Source organism: Onychomys torridus, chromosome 15 (assembly GCF_903995425.1).
Source record: "Onychomys torridus chromosome 15, mOncTor1.1, whole genome shotgun sequence".
In the NCBI taxonomy this organism is placed as follows: Eukaryota; Metazoa; Chordata; class Mammalia; order Rodentia; family Cricetidae; genus Onychomys; species Onychomys torridus.
Genome location: NC_050457.1, coordinates 58,640,074 through 58,644,838, shown reverse-complemented (window position 1 = coordinate 58,644,838; position 4,765 = coordinate 58,640,074).

The following is a 4,765-nucleotide window of genomic DNA, read 5'->3' as shown; positions in this document are numbered from 1 at the left end:
CATACTGATTGAGCTGTCCATTAGAAAATGTTCTAGACATAGGGACTGAGTAAGCGTTAAGTTAAATATAGCATCAAATGGGTCACACTGATTTGTGGACTAGAATTTCAAAGGCTCATAACCATCAACAATATAGCTGGCAGTGTTTTTCATACTTAACATATGCCGCACAGTTACTGCAGTATTTGTTATCAACTCCTTCAAGAATGACATATTATATATAAGATGTGTTTAGTTGTTGACTGCATATCATTTAGTTTGAGCATATAAAATTTGTTTTGGCACCCTCCTTTTTATGAAGTTAATTTTAAGATATTTTTAGCTAGCAATGTTCGTGAATATCAGTGACAAACTGAAATTAAAGAATAATAGTTATAAGCATTGAGTTTCAGCTTTTACTTCTGGTAGATTCAACATCCATTTTGTTTTGGCTTGATTTTATTTCTAATTATTTTTTAGCACTACACAAATTTAGTCTCATAATGTCAATGTGATCATCAACACATATTATATTTATTTATTTATTTGTCATAGAAAGTTTGTGGAAAGAAACCACACACACACTTTTTCATTCATAGCTTGCTACTGGGTGGGATTAAATTTCTTATCAAAACCTCTTATTTATAGCCATAGCCTGAATATTAAAACTGTGAAGTGGCTCTTCTAGTTTTCCAAATTTCTGGATAATCTTTCAAATATGAGGCCAAGAGTCTATACCAGATACTTTTCTGCTGTTGTGATAAAACACCAAGAAAAAATACGACTTTGGGATTCACATCTATTTTGACTAACAGTGCTAGAGGAAGGGTCGACAATGGTTGGAGAGGGTTAGAAACAGAAAACTACGGCAGGAAGGTAGAAATTCATTGTACATAGCATTTACGATTTTGAGTTGTGTTTTATCCATCCTATCTCTAGTTCTTCAAAGAAGCAATGTTGGATTTTTGCCAATGAATTTTCCTACATCCATGGAAATAATAAATCATGTGATTTCTGTCTTTGATGTATTATATGGGTGTGTATATATGGATTGGCTTACATTTGCTGGTTGATTCATCCATACATTTCTGGAATAAAGCCAACTTTATCAAGATGTACAATTGTAATAATATGACCCTGAATTTCTTTTGCCACTATTTTAATCTGAATTTTTACATCTATGTTTACAGAAAAAAATCACTCTGCATATAGCTTTTTGTTGGTGTTTTCTTGTCATACGTGGGTATTGAGATAAGCTTGGCTTTATAAAAAGGGAAGCATTCATTCTTTTTTAATGGAATTATCTAGGACTACTAATGTTCTGTTAGGTATTATTTGAATGACTGGTAATGTTCTGTGTGTCCATCTGTTCCTATGAAATTTTAGTTGGAATTTTCTTTAATTACTTCTTCAATCTCATTGTTGGTTATATATTTACCTAAATTATTTATCTAATTATATTTCAAATTTTAAGTTAATAAGCATCTCACTACTTATCTACTTCTTTTACATTTTCAATTTAGTGCACTATAGGTATTTAAATTGTGTGCTTATGATTTTGTGAATTTCATTAGTATGTTTTACAATGTCTTCCTTTTTAACTCCAACTTCATTAATTTGGGTTTTCTCTTTCTTTTGATTAATTTGGCTATGTGTTTTTCAGTCTCATTGCACTGATTTTGTAATTTTATTTTCTATATTATGGATTTCATCTCTTATCTTAATTATTTCTTTCCTGTACTTGGTTTGAGTTTGGTTTGTTTTTGCTTTTCTCATGCTTTATATTACATCACCAACTTTTCATTTGAAAACTTTCAAATTTTAATAATACTTTATTAGTATTTTGGGAATTTCACATGTATTTTTATCTAATTCACCATCAGTTCCTTGTAGGTTAATTTCCACCTACACACTCATATCACACACTCATTTCCTCTTTATATTTTTTTCAACCCATCAGTTCTAGTTTGTTCAAACTAGGTACTTTTGAGGGCGGGTGCAATCAAACACCATGACCAAATAGCAAGTTGGGAGGAAAGAGTTTATTTGTCTTACACTTCAGCATTTCTAGTCATCACTGAAGGAAGTCTGGACAGGAAGTCAAACAGGGCAGGATCCCAGGAACAGGAGCTGTTCCTGGCTGTTTACTGGCTTGCTTCCTCTGGCCTTTTCAGACCACCTTCTTATAGAACCCAGGACCAGAAACATAGGAAGGATGGCACTACCAACCATGGGCCGAGCCTTCTCCCACTGATCACTAACTGAGAAAATGCCTCACAGCAGAATCTCAAGGAGGCGTTTCCTAAGCTGAGGGTCCTTTCTCTGATGACTCTATCTAGCTTGTGTCAAGTTGACATAGACAATCAACCAGTACCGTAAGACCAACCTCTGGAGTGTGGTTGACTAACCAGGAGACATACACTTAAAGTGAACTTGATTATCCTCTCTTAGCATCTATCTATTGTCCTTGTCAATAGGTCCTAAGACAAAGGTGGAATTACAAGTCTACACCCCAACGCCTGGAAGTTTCTCTGGTTTGAACTTGATATAAGATTCTAGGAATACAAACTTTCTTCTTGGAACTGCCCACATTGTATCCAAAGGACATTTGTAGGCTATTATTTTGTTCATTCTTGTGTCAACTTTTATTTGGGTTAACACATTTTTTATTTGTTTTTTTTTCTATTAACAATCAGTTATTCATTAGTGTGTTCTTTAATATCTGTGAGCTTGTATTTGTTCTATGGTTTTGCATCCAGTTAATAACTAGCTCTACTCTGTTATGGTCAGACAAAATTAAAATGGCCAAGAACTGGAAATAAATAACAGCAGGACAGGTAGTCAAGAAAGATCAGGGAAAACATCACAAAATCAACAAAAGACAGGAATTAGTACACTTCCTAATACTAGATAACTTAATTCCAAATTAGAAAAAAAAAATCACATAGTAGCTTTTTGGTGATATTGTGTCCCCCAAAATATTGTGCACCTTAATAAACTTGTCTGGGGTCAGAAAACAGAACAACTGCTAGATAGACATAGAGGCCAGAAAATGGTGGCACACACACCTTTAATCCTAGCCTTCTGGAGGCAGAGATGCATCCAGATTTCTGTGAGTTCAAAGCCACACTGGAAACAGACAGGCATGTTGACTCACGCCCTTAATCCCAGGAAGTAATGGCAAGAAGCAGAAAGGTATATAAGGCCTGAAAACCAGGAACTAGAATCTGGTTAAGCTTTTAGGCTTTTAGCAGCAGCAGTTCATCTGAGATTCATTCAGATGAGGACACATAGGCTTCCATTTTGAGGAACTGAGATCAGCTGAGGAATTAGCAAGGTGACAATAGCTGTGGCTGGTTCTGTTTCTCTGATCTTTCAGCGTTCACCCCAATACCTGGTTCTGTTTTTTTTCTTTTCTTTTCATTAATAAGACCTTTTAAGATTCATGCTACAGTGGTGGTTTTAATATTAATGACCCTCATAGCCTCATATATTTGAATGCTTAGTTATCAAAAACTGATATCACTGGGGAAAAAAAAGTGTCCTTTTTGGAGTAGTTGTGGCCTCATATGTACACATGAATATGTTTAGAGATAACCTTTATATCTGAAAAATGAATGGCTCATTAGATAAAGTGTGGATTTATAGACTGAGATAAATCATATGGAAGATTAATATATGGCTCAGCGGTTAAGAACACTGATTGTTTTTCATGAGGTCCTGAGTTCAATTCCTAACAACCACAGGGTGACTCCCAACCATCTATAATGAGAACAGGTGCCCTCTTCTTGCATGCAGGCAGAACACTGTATATACAATAAATAAATCTTTTTAAAAAAGCACATAGCACAATCATAAAATATAATAAACATATAGATAATGAATAAAAACTAGTGTGTGAAAAGATAAAATAAAATATAATTGAGGAATTTTAGATGGAGCACATAGAGAGTGGTGATCATACTCGATATGATTCTTTGCTAGTAAGGTTGTTTTTGTTTTGTTTGTTTGTTTGTTTTTTCTTTTGTTTTGTTTACCTCCCGAGTGCTGGGATTAAAGGTGTGTGCCACCACTGCCCAGCGCTAGTAAGTTTTTAGAAATATTCAGCAAAGTCACCAAATGTTTTATTTACTTTGTGTATTTTATATCACATGTAGTTTCATTTCCAATTATGTTGAAGATATATAGGCAAACAAATAGAATAATACTCTGTAGCATAGGTGTTGTGGACACTAGATTACAAAAGAAAATTATATATGAACTTAGAAAGTATAGCTGAAATTACAATTACAATTAAATTAAGATTTATAAAGCAATCCAAACAAAATATTCCATTTTAAGTGTAATATGAATATTACATTTTCTTTTTTTTGGAGCTGAGGATCAAACACAGGGCCTTGCGCTTGCTAGGTGAGCACTCCACCACTGAGCTAAATCCCCAACCTTATATTTTCTAAAAGCCATTCAGAAACTGAAAATCCTGTGTATCATAAGTAAATATATTTTAACCCTTCAATTGATGTATTATTGGAAGAAGTATTTTTTTAACTTATTTTATTTGATCCTTCTGGTAATGACAAATGAATATATTTATATACATTAAATTTCAGAAATTTTATTTTGTTTACTATGTTAGGTAAGAGAATCCTAAAATATAATTTATGCAAACTGTATAAAGGATATCCATTACTTTAAATCAAAATATGGAAATATTTTAATTAAAGATCTGTTCCAAAATAAATGTCTGTAGAGTCTTAGTAAATTACTTTTATATGATAATATGGCA